The sequence below is a fragment of the Tachyglossus aculeatus genome, chromosome 22, assembly GCF_015852505.1.
Source record: "Tachyglossus aculeatus isolate mTacAcu1 chromosome 22, mTacAcu1.pri, whole genome shotgun sequence".
In the NCBI taxonomy this organism is placed as follows: Eukaryota; Metazoa; Chordata; class Mammalia; order Monotremata; family Tachyglossidae; genus Tachyglossus; species Tachyglossus aculeatus.
The window spans coordinates 19,197,875-19,216,797 of record NC_052087.1 but is presented as its reverse complement, the minus strand read 5'-3'; the positions used below and the strand labels follow the sequence as shown (position 1 = coordinate 19,216,797).

Sequence of the window (18,923 nt, the reverse complement as noted above, 5' to 3'; positions counted from 1 at the left end):
AGTTTCCACATTTATTTAGTTTTAGAATGTGATTAGAACATTGAAGAGGACCCTGTTATTTTTTTGATGAGAATGGACACTTTTTTCTTCTTTTGGTAACCTTCAAAAAGATGAAGCATTCCTAATTCACACTTGTGGTATTCCCATTTAAGTGCCGACTTAGGTTACTAGCACTAAATTAAATTTTTGTCACCACTTTCACTGTCCGAATGCAGTGCTTTATTTTTCTCTGCTTAAAGCAAGCAAGCCTTAATTCCTTGTTTGTGCAGCTATAAATCCCATGAGCCACCCATCCCTAGTCCTTTCTGTATTTTTCACCCTGTAACCAAAATACATCTCATCAGAATAAATTTAGTTTCATGGCTTTTCATTTGAGTCATATATTTGGAAAACACCACTCACTACATATTGTACTGTCCCAAGTGCTTAGTACAGGGCTCTGCACATAGTAGGCACTCAGTAAATGCTCACATTTTAAGTAGGAGGGAGTAGGATTTAATGCCCGTTTTACAGATGAGGAAATTGAGGCATGGAGAAGTTAAGTAACTTGTCCAAAATCAGGCAGCAGACAAGTGGCAGAGCTGGAATTAGTATCCAGATCCTTTGACGCCTGTGCTCTTTCTATGGGGCTACACTGCTTCATTTTAAATATGAAAAATATTCATATAATAATAATGATGGCATTTGTTAAGCGCTTACTATGTGCCAAGGCACTGTTCTATGCGCTGGGGAGGATACAGGGTGATCAGGTTGTCCTACGTGGGGCTCACAGTCTTAATCCCCATTCATATATTGATTCATTCATTCAAGGTTCTTCTTGAGACCTCCTTTTTAAGAACATAAAAGCCCTTCAAATAGTAATAACAATTTTCAAGAGGCCGAAAAAGTGATAGGTCAATCTACATTGGCCACATCTACATTTATTTTAAAGAGGAAAAAAATCTGTTTTTTGGCTCAAACCTGATGGTCAATGCCAAGTTAGGTAGTTAGTGAGGATTGGGTTAGAAATGTAATATCAATATAGTGGAGGAATCTTTCATTGGTCTCTCATCCCAGTTTTACCCAGGAACCCTGACATTACCTTTCTGCTTGAGTGACAGCATCTCTGGCTTTTCTGCATCCATGAAACCATCCCTCTTCCTGCTGCTATAGTGGAGGTCCTCGAAACAATCCCCAAATTCCAAGAAGTCTGGCAATGAGGAGGCGGGGCCTGAATAGAGCTGCTGGTACTCTTGAATAAGGGTTATCAATTAGGCAGACACATGGGCCAAGTAGGAGGAATACATGAAGATGTAATTTTGGGTGAAAAAAATCCTGTCTGCATGACCACAAGATACTTTCAGAACACCCAGGCTGAAAGGTGAAAGAACATTCTAGTAGCATATTTCCATGTTTATATGTATTTGGGGATTAAATTATGCATATGTACACTGCATGTCTGCTGTTTGCTGCAGTTGAGGTCTCTGAGATATTCTATTTTGTGATCACAGACTGCAAAATTGTGCCACTGGGCATGGAGTGAAATTGAGGATGGCTCAGTGAACACTCTCACCACTGCTGCAAATCAATCCATCAGTGGTATTTACTGAGCACTTACTGTATGCAGACCACTGTACTTAGTGCTTGGGAAAGAATAGGATAACAGAGTTGGTAGACGTGATCCCTGCCACAAGGAATTTACAGTCTTCATGGGGAGACAGACACTAAAATAGATTAGGGATAGGGGAAAAAGTAAAGTGTAAGACTATTTGCATGAGTATTGTGGGGCTGGGGTGAGTATCAAAGTGCTGTAGGTATCCTAAGTTAACAAAGAAGGGAGGGATGATGGGGGAAATGAGGGCTTAGGAAAGGCTTCTTGGAGGAAATGTGGTCTTAGGAGGGATTTGAAGTGAGGAGAATGGTGGACTGATAGATACGAAAAGGGTGGAAGTTCCAGGCCCAGAGCAGAGTGTGGGCAAGGGGTCGGTGGTGGGGTATATGAGATGGAGGTACAGAGAGTAGGTTGGAATTAGAGGAGCAGAGCATATGGGTTGGATTCTAGTAGGAGGTCAGCAAGGAAGGAAAAAGGGAATGAGTGCCTTAAAGTTTAGTTAGGCGTTTTTGTTTGCATAGTTGGATGAGCAACCACTGTGAATTTTTGAGGAATGGGGAGACATGGACTGAACTTTTTTATAGAAAATCTATCTGGGAAGCAGAGTGAAGTATGGACTGGAGAGGAGAAGATACAGTGAGGAGGCAGGGAGCTCAGGGAGGTGGCTGATGGAGTAGTCAGGGTGGGATATGATAAATGTTTGGGTCATGTGGTAGCAGTTCGGATGGAGAAAGGAAAGAATGAACATATTTTAGAGATGTTGTGAAGGTAGAACCAGGTTTTGGTAACATTGAATATAAAGGTTGAATGAGAAGATGAGTTGAGGCTAATGCCAAGGTTATGAACATGTGAGACTCTCCCATTGATGGGAGAATCTTAGGAAGGACAGGATTTGTATGGTAATATAAGGAGTTCTGTTTTGGACATATTAAGTTTGAGATGTTCACAGGATATCCAGGTGGAGATGCCCTGAATGCAGAAGGAAATGTGAGACTGCAGAGAAGGAGCGAAGTCGAGGCTCGTGAGGTAGATTTGGGTATTTTCATGTAGCTATGGGTGCTTCACTGATCACTCCACCCATTTGCTCCCAACTGGTACTTACTTTTAGTGCATCTGACTGGCTGGGGGGCAGGGTCTCCAGAGTAGTGAGAAAGGGGGTGGGAGGGAAGGATGTTAATGGTTAATCCTGTGTTTCTGCTCCCCCTTCTCCTCTTCCACATTTCCAAGCCTCCACTCACTCCACACCATAGGCTTTTATAACACCCAAAGTACGGCAAGTATAGCATTTATCAAACCAATTTCGAGTTATGATAGAGTTTGATTCATGGTTAATTGGGCTGGATTGCGATCATCATCATCATCATCAATCGTATTTATTGAGCGCTTACTATGTGCAAAGCACTGTACTAAGTGCTCGGGAAGTACAAATTGGCAACACATAGAGACAGTCCCTACCCAACAGTGGGCTCACAGTCTAAAAGGGGGAGACAGAGAACAAAACCAATCATACCAACAAAATAAAATAAATAGAATAGATATGTACAAGTAAAATAAATAAATAAATAAAGTAATAAATATGTACAACCATATATACATATATACAGGTGCTGTGGGGAAGGGAAGGAGGTAAGATGGGGGGATGGCGAGGGGGACGAGGGGAGAGGAAGGAAGGGACTCAGTCTGGGAAGGCCTCCTGGAGGAGGTGAGCTCTCAGCAGGGCCTTGAAGGGAGGAAGAGAGCTAGCTTGGTGGATGGGCAGAGGGAGGGCATTCCAGGCCCGGGGGATGACGTGGGCCGGGGGTCGATGGCGGGACAGGCGAGAACAAGGTACGGTGAGGAGATTAGTGGCGGAGGAGCGGAGGTTGCGGGCTGGGCAGTAGAAGGAGAGAAGGGAGGTGAGGTAGGAGGGGGCGAGGTGATGGAGAGCCTTGAAGCCAAGGGTGAGGAGTTTCTGCCTGATGCGCAGATTGATTGGTAGCCATTGGAGATACAAAATATTGGTGAGCAATTGTTTCTTCATTATGTAGAAATGAGGCTGAATCCACAGTGGCCATTAAGTATCAGGTGGAGTCTAGTCAGGTTGAGGAATAGGACTCAAGAACAATTTCTAGTCCCCTTTTTCATTGCACATTTCCTCATTCAAGTATCAGCTATGGTGAAATTTAGGAAAGAAAGATATTTTAAACACCCTTTTTTGTAGTACAAAAAGAAGACAATCTCTTAAATCCACCAAGAAAATGAACACACATAATTTCTGTTTTTTAGCAGAAAAGTAGTTTTAGTTTGCAAGCCATTTGCTTGCATTAATTAGCTTGGATTTTAAACAGTCCAAACCAAGAGTGGTAGTATTTCTGATGGATGTCCATTTTAAGGCTACCCTATCTCTTTTAATATCAATAAAACTATTACAAGCTACAATGGTTATTTTGTGAGAACAAAAGAACCAAAACAAAAAAATGATTATTTTCCTTTAGAAACTGTGGACAGACTAGCTTTCTATATCGGTGTATTACATTTTCCTAAATTGAATCAAATCAAGTTCCCAGTTTGATTAGTGGAGTAGTGTACATTTGGATCATAATTTTTTTTTTGGCTTCAACAATCAAATATTTGCAGCATGTTGAAATTATAAATGTTTCTCGCTTTGTGTTGCTAGATTGATACTTTCAAAATGAAATTTGAGCAGTGACTGATTCTTTATTCCTCATTCAATATTTTTGAGTATTGCCTCTGGTACTGAAATCTTACAGTTTTACATTTTATTCATTTCTAAACTCTACCACCTGGGTGCTTGAGGCAGCCCCACAAATCTGATTATTATTTTTGTTTCTTATTCAGTAGGAGGCAAGGAATGGATAGAAACACTCTAAAAATCCTAAAAGTAACTGAGTCCAACTAAGGGTTTAACATAGAAGAAAAAAATTATTTTCCAAACCTTTTAAATGAAAACCAAGTGAAGCAAAAGACATTGCCTGTCAACTTTTCAGTTAACTTTCCTGTTTACTTTGATAGTAGAGGCTTTCACCAAGCAAACATTTAAAAATGTTATCTTGGGAGGACGTGGCTTTTGATGGAGCGATAAACTCTTATGTCTGCTATGCCCTTTGCTCTTCTACAGGCCAGCTTTAAAGTTTGGAAAATGGCATCATACTTTGTATCAGCATGAGTGCCATTTAACTTGTCAGTCATCCATAAAATGAGTGCCCAGAATAAACCGATAAGAGAGATTTAGCCCTCTGCTGAAGATGAAGAAAAGAAGGATTTACTGAGGTATGAAAGAAGTTACTTTAAAGATTTTCTAAGCAATATACTGGGAATAGACATTGTTGGAATTCTGCCTACATACAGTGCGAAGGTATTGTTGAAATTACTTAATGTCAACCACAGTAGTCTTCACATCTTTAAAGATAGTCTTGGTAGGATTTTTTCTTTTATAATTGGGTATAGAATGCCGTGAAAATTTCAGGTCATTTAATCTCAGCAGAATTTTGAGCAAGAAGTTGTGCCATTAGATGTCTATGGTGCCTTTTTCACTTTACTTCTAGGATTATTTTCTGCTCCCACCCATTCTGTACTTATGACTATTACTTGTTTTTAATATGGCATTAGGGAAAACAGGTTTTCCTCAGCTCTAGAAAGCCTAGGACAGACATGGACTGTCCAGATTAGGTATTCCATAGGGTATCCCCCAAGAGATAAATCATTTGACTCAAAAATCTCCCTATGGCAGGATTCCTTGCTCAAGAATTGCTCTTTTGTACAACTCTGAGATAAGGAGAGATCACTGATTGGTTCTGCAATCTGGGGGAAAGGCCAGGAAAACAACTCCTAAGGATCCTGGGTAACTGGCTGAGTTCACTGGTGGTGGCTGCAGAAGGCTGTGACTTTGGTCAGTTCCTTTACTTGTACTGCTCTGATCTAATTGGCTTTGAGCCAAGCAGATGCTTGGAAACAGTAGAAGTTGCTCCTTAGCTTGAGCCAATAAGAGCTGTAAAACAGAACAGAATACCTCTCCTCAAACCTGGATTCCTGACATCCTACCCCATTATAACACTTGGCAGTCTGAGGGGCTCCCACCCTGTACCTATTCTTGGCCCCCATTGTCCTAATCCAGCTCTGACTGGAGGAAATATAAAGCTATTTTCCCAATTGCACAAATATTGGCCAAGTCTGGCAATAGATTTTTAGACAGGAATTGTTGATAATCTTGTAAAGATCACAGGCAGCAGTGGGTTTTGCTACTCACCACCCCATTACCCCACCAAGCCAGTTGAAAGGTAGGGGCAGAGGTGGGGTCAAACAGGAGTTTGGGTGGGAGTGCTTAGAGAGGTAGTCAGCATCAACAGAATGGGGTCGATCAACTGTGAGGCTGGCATGAAATAGCAGGGTGTGCCGACTACAGACACTTTTACTCATTTAAAAAAATTTGCTGCCTTTGATCATGACTTTGAATAAGGGCTATTCTGTTTATTGTTACATTGTACTCTCCCAACTGTTGAGTACAGTGCTCTGCACACGGTAAGTGCTCAATAAATACAATTGGGTGATTGTCTGACACTCTGCCTCTACTGCTAGTAACGGCTTTTATTAAGTGCAGTGCACCATACTGAGTTTTTGGGAGGTTCAACCTGAAGCACAATAATAATAATAATGTTGCCATTTGTTAAGCGTTTACTATGTACCAAGCACTGTTCTAAGCAGTGGGGTAGATACAAGGCTCACAGTCTTCATCCCCATTTGACAGATGAGGTAACTGAGGCACAGAGAAATTAAGTGACTTGACCAAAGTCACACAGCAGACAAGTGGTGGAGCTGAATTAGAACCCACAATCTCCAACTCACAAACCTGGGCTCTTGCCTTTCTATCTGAAAGTTCCTTAACAGGTGCTTAACAGGGCAGAAATCACAGTAGATTATGTCGTGAGAGGAAGTCAGGTCGCTGCAAGCCAAATGGGGTGAACATAGTGTTGGCTTGTCTTAGTTTGTGAGACTTGAGCTGAAAGTATGAGACAAAGTTTGGTAACAGGACAGAGGCAACTTGATCTTTCAATCCATACATCAGTTTGGTGTGATGGTAGGGGAGATGTCTTAGTAGCAGGGTAGAAGGGGGGGATACAGCTGGCTGGACTGTATTTCCTTCTTGTAGCTTCTGTTGCCACTGCTACTGTTTCTCTCAAGCTCTGATAGGGTGAACATGCTGTCTTGTCGGGGTTTGGAAAGGCTTTCTCTCTCCCTTGACCAGTTCAGAGTGTGCATGGGTGGGATGAAGTAGGGTTTTAGGGCCTTCTCTCCTTTTTTTACCTTCCCACCCCCTTCCATAGCAGCCAAGGCAGACTGTAAGTCCGCAGGAGTGAAGTAAGAGCAGGGCAAGCTGAGGCACAGTACCTCAGGGTCTCTATCATTTGCTCAGACATGTCCTTTCTTCTCTCCAATCCCCTTCTTCCCAATAGTCCAGGCCTAACCTATGCCTATTCTAGAATTTCTGGTGGACTGTCTCTTAGCAACAACTTGTAAGGTAAAGCATTAGATTCATCTCTTGTTCTTGCAGGGACAACTTACCTGGGATTTCCAGTTATATCAAAAGGGCCCAGCCTTTGGATTCCAGAAGCAAGTCAGTTCTTTATTCTTCAGAGTTCTGCCAGCTTGGTAAGCTTGCAGACTTTAAAGAGCAAACAGAACTTTCCCCAAGTTTCTAATTAGATGCTGAAAATCATACAGAAATAGGATGAATACAGTGAAATTTCTCCAAAATCTCTCTTAAATCTAGTCACCTAATTTATCTTAGGTTGAGTGTGCCTACAGTGTGGACGGGGTGGGGGGGGGAAGAAGTGAAGAGTTTGAATGGCTGGAAAGGGAGAGAGATGAAATGTCCATGTTCTATATGTTAACTGATGAATTTAAAATGTTAATCGTATCTTTGAGGATTATCTAAAAAAGTAACAGCAGCAAACCCTGGATGTAGGAAGGCTTTGGATGTTATGGATTGTTATTCCATAATTTAGCTCTCTGCCTTCCAAGGGTCATGTTTATGGTGTGAATCAAAGGAAGCCAACAGAAACTAAGACCAATTTCTTCAAGGATTTATGCTCTTTCTGGAAACTATGCAGGTGGGGAGTCAAGCACATGTGGGCTGCAGTTACATTAAAATAAATATGGGCTACATGCATGTATCTTGTCCTACTTTACAATGTGTCCACTGCAGTAGTATTTTTGGAGCACTTACTGTATACTGTGCACTGTACTAAATGTACAGTACAAGAAAGTTGGTAGGCAGATTCCCAGCCCACAAGGAGCTTAGTCTTGAGGGTGAGATGGACATTAAAATAAATATGTGCTATGGGACTGAGAGTGGGGTGAATACCAGGTGCTCACCCGCTACAGATCCAACTGTGTAGGCAAATACAGAAAGGAAAGGGAGTTGGGGAAAAGAGGCTTAATTGGGGTAGGCCTTTTGGAGGACAAGTGACCTTAATAAGACCTTGAAGGTGGTGAGAGTGGTGGTTTGGTGTATGTATTAATGGGAGGTAGTTCCAGGCCAATAGGAGATAGTTCCAGGCCAGAGGAAGGATGTTGGAAAGGGATTGGCAGTGAGATAGATAAAATTAGGGCATGGTGAGCAAGTTGGTGTTAGTTGAGTGAAGTGTGTGGGCTGGGCTATAGTAGGAAATCAGTAAGGTAGGAGGAGGAGAGCTGATTGCTTTAAAGCCCATGATAATGAGTTTCTGTGTGGACGGAGGTGGATGGTCAACCACTGGAGGTTCTTGAGGAGCAGGGATTAAGAGAGATGAGGATAGAGCAACTGTAGACCCTGAATAAACATATTAAAATACTAATTATTCACAAATACTACTTGCTCTTGTCACAGAGTCAAGGACTTTTTGAGACAAGAGACCCTAGAGGAACTTAGCAAAACCCAGTACCTCTCATCACTTAAATTTCCTAATGAGCCACCTCTCGTCCCTTCCTTTTTTGTCTTCTCCCTCTACTACTGAATTTTACTGTTACGTTTTAGGAATGATCAGATTTAAAAAAGGTCTTATCCCTTTGGGGCCATTTTTTTTAAGACAAAATGAACTCAGTGTATGAATGCAGACTCACAGCAATGGATGAGCCTTTGTCCTGAGATTTCAGGATTGAGGGCCTGTGGCAAGGAATTATTTCTAGTGCAAGTGGTTTGTGCAGCACCTTCACACACGCTCATCACTCTCATCATGTCCCCAGTGGGAACACTGGATATAGTGAGTGAGCAGGCGGGCAGGGAGGCTACACATTGTGGAGTTTTTCGGTAGGTGTGGCTATAAATGAGTCCTGAAGAGACCATAAATATTGCTGACGTTGTGCTGTGGGGGCCATGACTCACAAGGTGAAGGCTTGTAGCCTTTTAGTCTTTCCTGCACACATTAGTCAGGCATTTTCAGGATCCTTGCTGGGCCTGCTGAACTTGTGGAATACCCTATAGACAAAGCAGTGTGGGCTAGTGGATAAAACATGGGCATGGGATTCAGATAATCTGTGTTCTAATCCCAGCTCTGCCATTTGCCCTGCTGTGTGACCTTGGGAAGGTCACTTAACTTCTCTATGCCTCAGTTTCCTCACTGCAAAATAGGCATTAAATACCTGTTTCCCCTCCTACTTAGGACTGAGTCCCATATGGAACAGTGACTGTACCTGGCCTGATTCACATATATCTATCCCAGGCTTTAGAACAGTGTTTGACACATAGTAAGTGCTTAACAAATAGCATAAAAAAATCTTCAATCAGGAACCTTCATCACAGGTGGCATTGAACTGGAACTAGAATCCAAATTTCTTGGTTCTCAAGAGTAGGGCTCTTTGAAAAAAACAACAGCAATTGTCAAAGCTGTAGTAATGGGTAAGAATGTAACTTGAGAAGCATATTATTGGGTCAAAGCAATAAGCCATCCAGGTAGTATTCCATTTTTCACAGGGCCAATAAGAAACTGTGTGATAGTTGCTTTCCTAGATGTCTCTCCCACTCTTGGGTTTGTATCATCTAAAATCCCCAAATTCCACTTTAGTAATCCTTTATGGATTTGTTTTCTTCCATGAATTTATCCAAACTCCATTTAGACCCAGTATATTTTCAACTTACTCATATGTCATTATATTTACATGTGGAACACACCTTGCTGGAGAAAGAAGCTTTACCTTTTTCATTTTTAACTTCCCTCCTTAAAACTTCCATGCTTGCCTTTGCACCTTGTGAGATTTCTTGAACAATAATTTCTGTGTGTGCCTTGTTCATCTCTGTCATGATTTGTAGCTTTCAAGAATATCTCCTTTCAGCTTTCATTTTCCCCTATGGAAGCATCTTTTATCTTAGACTATCTTCTTATGGAAATTTCACCTCCCTGATTTCCACTTCCTAAGATGTGGGGGCCAGAATTGCAAGCAAGGTTGTAGGTTTGTTGAATGATAGTTTTATAGAATAAGAAAACATTGCCCTTGTTTGTCTTTTAATCTTTTACCATAAATAAGGAGCACAAGAATATTGATAACATGGGGAAAGAAAAGCCCTTGAATCTTTATGGAAAGTTGCTCTCACCTAATGTTAAAAAATCTAGTAGAAGTCTAATTATGTGAACTCTGATGATCTATGTGACCAATTTGCTAAAAAAAGTCTAGTTTGGACAATTAAGGAAAGCTTGGGTAACTGAACAAAGTCCCAGTAGTTTCTGCCTGAGATGAACACAATGGAATTTGGTTCAATTACCTGAATTGGCCTCTTCTGTGAAAGCACGATGGTTTAGAGGACAATATAGTGTTTATCCCACGGTAAACTCTAGATCCTCAAAGGCAAGGATCACTTCTCTTACTACTTTTGTTTGCTCAAAACATGTAGAATGGTGTTTTTCACATGATAGGCTTTAAGAAATGATATTGGTACTGATACAAGAAACAAATCAGAAATTTGCTCAAAGTAGACATCTTTTACATGCAGTATTTGAAGAAAAATGTTCAGGGTAATTTTCTTCTTTTGTTTTTTTTTCCTTTTCTGGCCTTTTATGAATGACCAGTTACTAGAATACGTCAGTTAAGTAGCAACATATTTAAGGAGGTTTTAGATATGAGGGTTATGTAACTTATCAAGAAGCAATTTTTGAAGTAAAGAGGAAATGTTTCAAGCCATGTTGTCATTGTAATCTTTTTTCCATGTTTAACTGTAAGCTCGCTGGGGGAAAAGAACATGTCTACCATCTCTTGTATTGTTCTTTCCCAAGCATTTAGTACAGTGCTCTGTACACAATAAGCTCTCAATAAATGCCATCAATTGATTGATTTTTTTTCCTTAAATGTATTGGATCTTTCCTGTTAATAAGCATCAGGGGGGGTTCCTAAAGACTTTATTGTGTTCTTCTAATAATAGTAGCTCAAATGAACTGCTGTGACCTTAAACATAGCAGCTTAAGTGTTGAATGTATATTCTCTTAATAAAAAAGTGAAAGTGAGACCTCAATGAACATAAATGGCACCATAAAATTAAAGGTTAACTACATGCTGTAAGATTTAACTACATGCTCTTTTTATCAGTCTGGTGTTTTGCAGGGACAATTTCTTGAGGGTTTGAAGATGATTCTAGTCTCTAAAGCTTCAGCAATTGCAGTTTTCCAAATCAGCTTTCAGTAATATTTGAAATCACATTAAAATTGGTAATAACCAGAGAAGAAAGGAAACTTGGGCCCAAGTCATTATTTTGGTATAAGTAATTTATTTTTTCTTAAATGGCATATTTCTTTCAAAACACATTTCAAATTTCTCATCTACCCCTGACCCAAACCCTTTCCTCCCCAAGTCTTTCTCATCACTGTAGACAGTACCACTATCCCTCCATCTCCCAAGTCTGAAACCTTGGCATAATCCTTGACTCATCTCTCTCATTCAACCCACATATTCAATTTGTTACCAAATCCTGTCATTTCTACTTTAACATTGTTAAAATCCACTCTTTCCTCTCTGAAAACTGCTATTATGCTGATATAAGATTCATCACCAACTCTCCTACCTTCAAAACCTTATTAAAATCTTATCTCCTCCAAGGGGCTTTCCCCAACTAAGTATTCATTTCTCTTATCCCCTCTCCCCTCTTTATGTACTTGGATTTGCATCCTTTATGCATCGGATATTCACCCCACCCTCATTGCCACAGCATTTATGTACATATCCATAATTTATTTATTTGAATGTCACCCCTCTAATTGTAAGCTCCTTGTGGGCAGGGAATGTGTCTCCCAACTCTGTTGTATTTTCCCAAGCACTTAGTAGAGTGCTCTGCACACAGTAAATGCTCAGTAAATTCCATTGATTGACTGATTTTTACCTCCCCCATTGACCCAAGCCCATGGGTTTGGAAACTGTGCTACAGAAAGGATTTGTACACTAATTCATTCATTCAATCATATTCATTGAACACTTACTGTGTGCAGAGCACTGTATACAACAAGTCTGAGATGTTTGTTATTTAGCTGTATCCAAGTGTTTTGTGTTATTGCCCCAACACATCTCTTCCTCACTCTGTTTTAAATGACTTTATGGTCCATGTGAGAGTAAACTGTGGCTTTCTGGGTTGGTATGCCTTGACAGCAGCCAGCTTTAGATCAATAGCTTTAAAATGGATTGTAAAGACATTTTGATGTGGTGAGGGACTAATAAAGAGGAGGGAGACAGAAGTGGGCATTGATACAGCAGAGCATCTTGTGCGGTACAAGGACTAAATCTGAAGTCTCAAGCCGATGATGCTTTTTTCCAGGACCCCATAGTCATTTTGCTGGTCACTCTGCTGTCTACCGATAGCCATATCACCACTTCTTAACTTGCCTTCCTCTCTGGGTACCTTTCGAGGATAGAATAGAGCTATTTTAGCTGGACATGTCCAGAACATGGATTGTTTGCTGATAAAAATTCAGGTGGCCTTTTCTTTGTTTCCAAGGTCTTCATATAAGGAGTCTCCGCTTACAATATGTGAATAGGCTGGTCCATGTAATTGGTCTTTTTCTGACAAGAAAACAGTATCCCCCACTCTTTGGCCCCATTCTGCTTCATCCCAATCTGAGGTGCAGAGCTTTATTCACACATTTGGACAGGTATTTCTAATTAGTCTCCTTTTAAAAAGTAGTAGTGATTGCCCGTATAGTTTGGCTTTGCATGTGACTTTTTTTCCTGCAATCAAGGCATTCACTGGCATTTGTTAATTGATCATTCAAGAAGATTTAGCATATAATTCTTGGAAACCTTTAACAGTCCCACTACAGTTTCCTGGAACTCTTTTGTTGTATAAAATTCCAGGGTGATCACAGTCAATTTTAATAGTGGAATCAATTGCAACCATTGTTTCTCCGTCTAAATGATGTCCCCAGCTTAAACTTTTGTATCTCTCCACACTCAGGATCAGATTGAAATTTAGGGTGAAGGGGTGTATCAGAAAGCTAAACAAACAGAAAGCAAGGTACTGAGCTGGGAGAGGTCTCTCGTGGTCTCTGCCACAGCTGCCCTGGAGGTTGCCATGGTAGCCGCTTTCAGACATATTCCTGTCTGGTCAGAGGCTGGGATGAGGCCTGGTTATTTCCAAGCTGTAGTCACTGACTCTAGGTGCTCACAGCTTTTTGCTTATCTCTCTGCTCCAATCTTTTAAAACACCTTACTGTTCGTCACACAACAGAAGCAGCAGCAGTAATTTTTCTCAAATGGTCATTAGTCACTTTACAGATACCACAACACACCACTCCCCTACACAAAAGACCACAGTCGCTCTCCTGTTTTCTTTGGAAGTCTTGAACGAGGGCTAGGCTCTGCAGTCATGGGCTTCCCTCTGACCTAATTACTGCCTCTTCCTGTCTCAACCCAGCTCATGCTCTCACCTCTGCCCAAGCTAACCTGATCATCGTTCCCTGCACATGTTTTCTCATCCCCAAACCATTGTACATGACTTTCCCCCTACTGGGAATACCCTTCTCATTATGCTGCCAACATGCTTCCTTTTCCTCCTCCCTTGGGCCCAAGTTGTTATTTTCAGTTATGTAGTTTCCTCAAAATAAACTCCTCCTTCCTGAAGCCTGGCCAGGAAGAAGCCCCATTATCCCCCAAACCTGATGATGATAATACTTATGGTATTTGTTAAGCGCTTACCTTGTGTCAAGCACTGTTCTAAGCACTGGGGTAGATACAAGGTCATCAGGTTGTCCCACATGGGTTCACAGTCTTAATCCCCGTTTTACAGATGAGGTAACAGGCACAGAGAAGTGAAGTGGCTTGTCCAAGGTCACACAGAAGACAAGTAGTGGAGTTGGGATTAGAACCCACCTCCTCCGCCATTCAACTCAGCTATCCCAGTCAGTCAATCAATCAGTGATATTTATTAAGTATTTACTGTGTGCAGAGAACTGTATTAAGCACTTGGGATAGTACAATGCCTGTAGTTCTGTAAATTGGGTATGTCTGTATGTATATATTGTATTCTTAAATTTTATTTCCTGATATCTGCAGTATTTATCAAATTCCATGCTTTAGAATTTCCACATCTCTGGCTCTTCCTCTAGATGGTAAACTCCCCAAGGATAAGGGCCTTGACTTAGCCATTTCGTAATTCTGTGCAAAAATCTACTTAAACACCCTAGGTAGTGGAGAGGAGATTTGTGATCCTCGACTTCAACATTGGTAATGTTTATGGAGTGCTTACTGTGTGTACCAAAGACTGTAGAAAGCATTTGGAAGAGTTCAGTAGAAGGAAAAGACATGGTCTTTGCCCTGAAGGAATTTACTTAGAATATAATGGGTGGTTGAGTCCTGTTACTGCATCAGCAAGCAGGTCTATATCAGCCTCATTTTCTTTCTCAGAGTACGTACCGTGTGGGGAAAACTGTTTGTGTGTTGGTAATATAATGGTTGAGTTGACTCCTGTAGTCATTATTCTTTGGATGTCCAAACTAATCACTTTGCCTTGGCACTTTGGTTGTTTCTCGTCAGGCAGTGTCTCAGAACAAAGTAAAGTCAGCAGGTGCCAAGTTTAGTAAGGCTTTTTGCTTTCAAGTAAGGGAACAAGGCATGCTATTCCTCTTTGATTTTTGTTTTGCCCCTGCATTTGCTTCTAGGTATTACTTGAAAGTACACCACAGAGCAGCAAAGATTGATCATTGCACTTGGTAACAAACCCTGGACTTTCCTCCCCTTGTCTTTTCCATCACTGTAAACAACACTATTATCCTCCCTGTCTCGCAAGCCCATAACCTTGGCATTATCCTCAACTCATCTTTCTCATTCGAACCACATAATCTATCTGTCACTAGATCCTGTCGGTTCTACCTTGAAAGCATGGCTAAAATCCACCTTTTCCTCCTTGACAAACTGTTACTACTCTGATTCAAGCAGTTTTGTCATTCCTTGATTATTCATTCATCCATTCAATTGTAATTATTGCGCACTTACTGTGTGCAGAGCATTGTACTAAGCACTTGGAAAGTACAATTCTAAGTAGAAGCAGCGTGGCTCAGTGGAAAGAACCCAGGCTTGGGAGCCAGAGTTCATGGGTTCGAATCCTGGCTGTGCCACATGCTGCTGTGTGACCTTCAGCAAGTCACTTAACTTCTCTGAGCTTCAGTTTACCTCATCTGAAAAATGGGGATTAAGATTGTGAGCTCCACGTGGGACAACCTGATCACCTTGTATCACCCCCGGCGCTTAGAACATTGCTTTGCACATAGTAAGTGCTTAATAAATGCCATTATTATTATTATTATTATTATTGTTACAATTCGGCAACTGGTAGAGACAATCCCTACCCAACAACAGGCTCACAGTCTAGAAGGGGGGGAGACATAACAAAACAAGTAGACAGGCATCAGTAGCATAAATATAAATAAATAGAATTATAGATAACACACATCCTTAATAAAATAAATAGAATAATAAATATGTACATATATGCACAAGTGCTGTGGGGCAGGGAGGGAGTAGAGCAGAGGGAGGGAGTAGGGGCAATGAGGAGGAGAGGAAAAGGCAGCCTAAGACTGGGAAGGCCTCCTGGAGGAGGTGAGCTTTCAGTAGGGCTTTGAAGGGGGGAAGTGTGCTAGTTTGGCAGATGTGAGGAGGGAGGGCATTCCAGGCCAGAGGTAGGACATGGGCCAGGGGTCGACGGTGGGACAGGTGAGAACAAGGCATAGTGAGGAAATTAGCAGTAGAGGAGCGGAGTGTGTGGGCTGGGCTGTAGAAGGAGAGAAGGGAGGTGAGGTAAGAGGGGCCAAGGTGATGGAGAGCATCAGCCTCCTCTCTGACCTGCCCATCTCCTGTCTCTCTGCACTCCTGGCCTTCCCTCTGATGCTTAGGTCATTTCTCTAAAAAAAAACCCCACTTAGCCCACATCTCTCCACTCCTCAAGTATCTCATATCCACCTCTGCATCAAATATAAACTCCTTACCATAGGCTTTAAAACACTCAATCAGCTTGCCTCTCACTAATTTTCTACTACAACCTAGCCTGCACACTTACTCCTCTAATGCCAACTTACTCAAATGTGCCCCAGTCTTGTCCATATCACTGATGATCCCTTGTCCACATCCTCCCTCTGGCCTGCAACTCCCTCCCCCTCCATATACAACAGACCACCACTTTCCCCCACCTTCAAAGCCTTATTAAAATCCCATTTCCTCCAAGAGGCCTTCCCTGACTAAACTCTCATTTACCCAAATCCCTCCTCCTTCTGCATCACCCATGCATTTGGATCTGTACCCTCTAAGCACTTTATATTCACCTCACCTTCAGCCCACATCTCTGACGTTCATATCCATAATTTATTTGAATAACTGTCTCCCTTTCTAGAGTGTAAACTCTTGGTGGGCTGGGAATGTTTCCACCAACTCTGTTGCATTGTATTCTTTCAAGCACTTATTGGTAGAGCATACAGCAACACTTAGTAAATACCATGGATTGAGTGACTGACTTTCAGAACCCAAGAGCCAAGCAATTTCTGTAGAAAGGTCACAGCTTTTGAAGTTGATTCTGTCCTTATCGTAATGAGGTTAAGTTTTTATCCTTTAAGGATGCAATACAAGTTCCTTCTGTTAAAATGGGTGTTTTCCCCATAGACAGAGAAAGACCAGTTGATGATGGATAAATTAATTAAATTTTGAATTCCTTGACAATTGAAAATGCGATTGGAGGCTAAGGGACTAGATGTTCCAAAATTCTGTAAACAGTAGTCATAAAGCATTACATTTAAGGAAGTGCTGCTGAGAATGCAGGCAATGGGGTTCTGATATTGAGGACAATCTGGGTGATCTGTAGACCAATACATTTGAGTTCCTAAAATAGACTAAGGTATTTACTTCCATGGCTTTATACAAGGTTGGGCTTAGTACAGTGCTCTGCACACAGTAAGCGCTCAATAAATACTATTGAATGAATGAATATCTAGTTCACTGCTCGTTGTTCATCACATTGGTTCTTCTAATTGTAGGCTTAAATCACCCCATTGCCCCTTCTCTTCCCTCTTCCCCTCTAACCAACAATCCCAGTAACTACTAAACTCATTATTGTGTTGGAAGGCTCACAGTATTTACTTTCTGAAACAATGAAGTGTGAACTGCCAATTACTTGTATGTTTGAAGTTCAGAATAAGGTAAAGAGAAAAAGTAAATATTGATAGACAAAAATGGATTTTGTGTTCTTGTTTGTGATTTTGAGCTTGTTTTGAGTTTCCTTTCTTAGGCTTATTGGCACTTATGCTTCCAAGCTAACCTGAATCACAATAGGGAAAGCAACTCTTGATGCTGTGAGGATAGGCAACACCCTGCATTACAACCTGCAGGTGATAGAGCTGTCATGTGATCACATGTCCACCAGGTACTAACCTGACATGCAGTCACAGCTCATCTTACCTAAAGGCAGCTCAACAGCTGTCAGATGCTAATCACTTTTGGGCTTTCCTACTTGAGCAGGAATTGAACTGGCAACCCAAGAATGAAAAGCTTCAGATCCTATTACCTATCCTCTGAGCGCTCTCATGTTTTCAGCCATGAAACTATGGCTAGTGAAGCCGTGATAGTAAGCCCTGGCTTATAGGCTTGGAGCCAACAAGAGATCAAGGCAGGTTAATGAAAATCAGGCAGCACTTGCAAAAATAAATTTCATATTCTCAGCCTCCCCTTTACTTATTCATGTGTGATTTTTTTTTCATGGCCATCTTTCCTTGGGAAAACTTTTGATTTCTTGCTTTGGGGAGATACTTGTATTCTCCCAGTCCTACTGAAAAAGTAAGAGAGATTTTGGTTGGGCACCAGAAAAATATTTTGACTTGGTGAAAAACACCAGAATAAACATTTAATGAATATTGGTGGAAACCTTGAAGTTATCTTTTTCTTAAAGCAAAGAATAGGCATCCATCTGCCATGACTGTTTTTCCCATTTATCTTTCTGGCAAACCAGAAGGCTAGCCCAAATAGTATCTTAAGATCTTTGTGATTCAGGTTGTATCTCCCTATCTGTTGTTCATTTTAGTATCTGTTTCCCCCAGTAGATTGTAAGCACCTTGAGGGCAGGGCTCATGTACACCAACTCTATTGCACTCTCCCAAACCCTTAGTACAGTACTCAGCACATAGTAAGTGCTCAGTAAATACAACTGATTAAGAAGTAGAAATTTCCCAGTGGGAAAGGAATGGCACTGGTGATTGTAGGCAGTTCTAGCAACTCTCTGTAGCCTTGGTATTGCAGAAAGGAATATACCCCAGTTATGAAGGACCACAATATGTAAAATCTGAAGATACATCATATGCCAATTACTGATGTAGTCCAGGATTCGAAAGCCCTACTTGATATTGCATCCAGTCATTGCCAGTTCTCTTCCTATGCCTCCCTGAACACAGACTCATAGTCCGTAGTCTGTCCTTCAGCCATGGTGTTGGGATGGAGGCCACGTGGTTGGGGACAGAGAAGGAGGAAAGATCTTAGACCAACTTCTGAGCCAATCCTATGCTGATTTGGTCTGGAATGGTGAAGCTTTGTTCAGCCACTCCCTGCCCGTCCGGGAACACAGTATGGAAGACACTTTCTCCTCTTTATCCAAAAGCAACGTGGAGAAACTCCAGCTCAGCTATTGGTTCTCCTTGAACACAAGCTGGAAGATAGCTTGTCACTGCCTTCAAAGCCTTACTGTAATCACATCTCTTTCAGGAGGCATTTTCCCCTACTCCCTTTCCCTTCTGCATCACCTGTGCACTTGAAATATCTTTTCAACACTGTTTGCATTCACAGACTTCCATCTCCTCTGAGGGTGTTTGTTGCTCAGAAAATTCGATGGAAACCCCACTTTTTATGGTACTTG

The 18,923-nt window shown here is 41.4% G+C and overlaps 1 protein-coding gene across 2 annotated transcripts in view; it reads left to right on the top strand.

The window, feature by feature from the left end:
- Nucleotides 1–18,923, top strand: part of SHANK2 (SH3 and multiple ankyrin repeat domains 2) — a 734,882-nt gene that overhangs the window by 22,053 nt on the left and 693,906 nt on the right. For both annotated transcript variants that reach the window (XM_038764461.1, XM_038764460.1), the window contains exon 3: nucleotides 4,710–4,861. The gene's annotated coding sequence lies outside the window, so the exon portion shown is untranslated. The remainder of the gene's footprint in view (nucleotides 1–4,709; nucleotides 4,862–18,923) is intronic.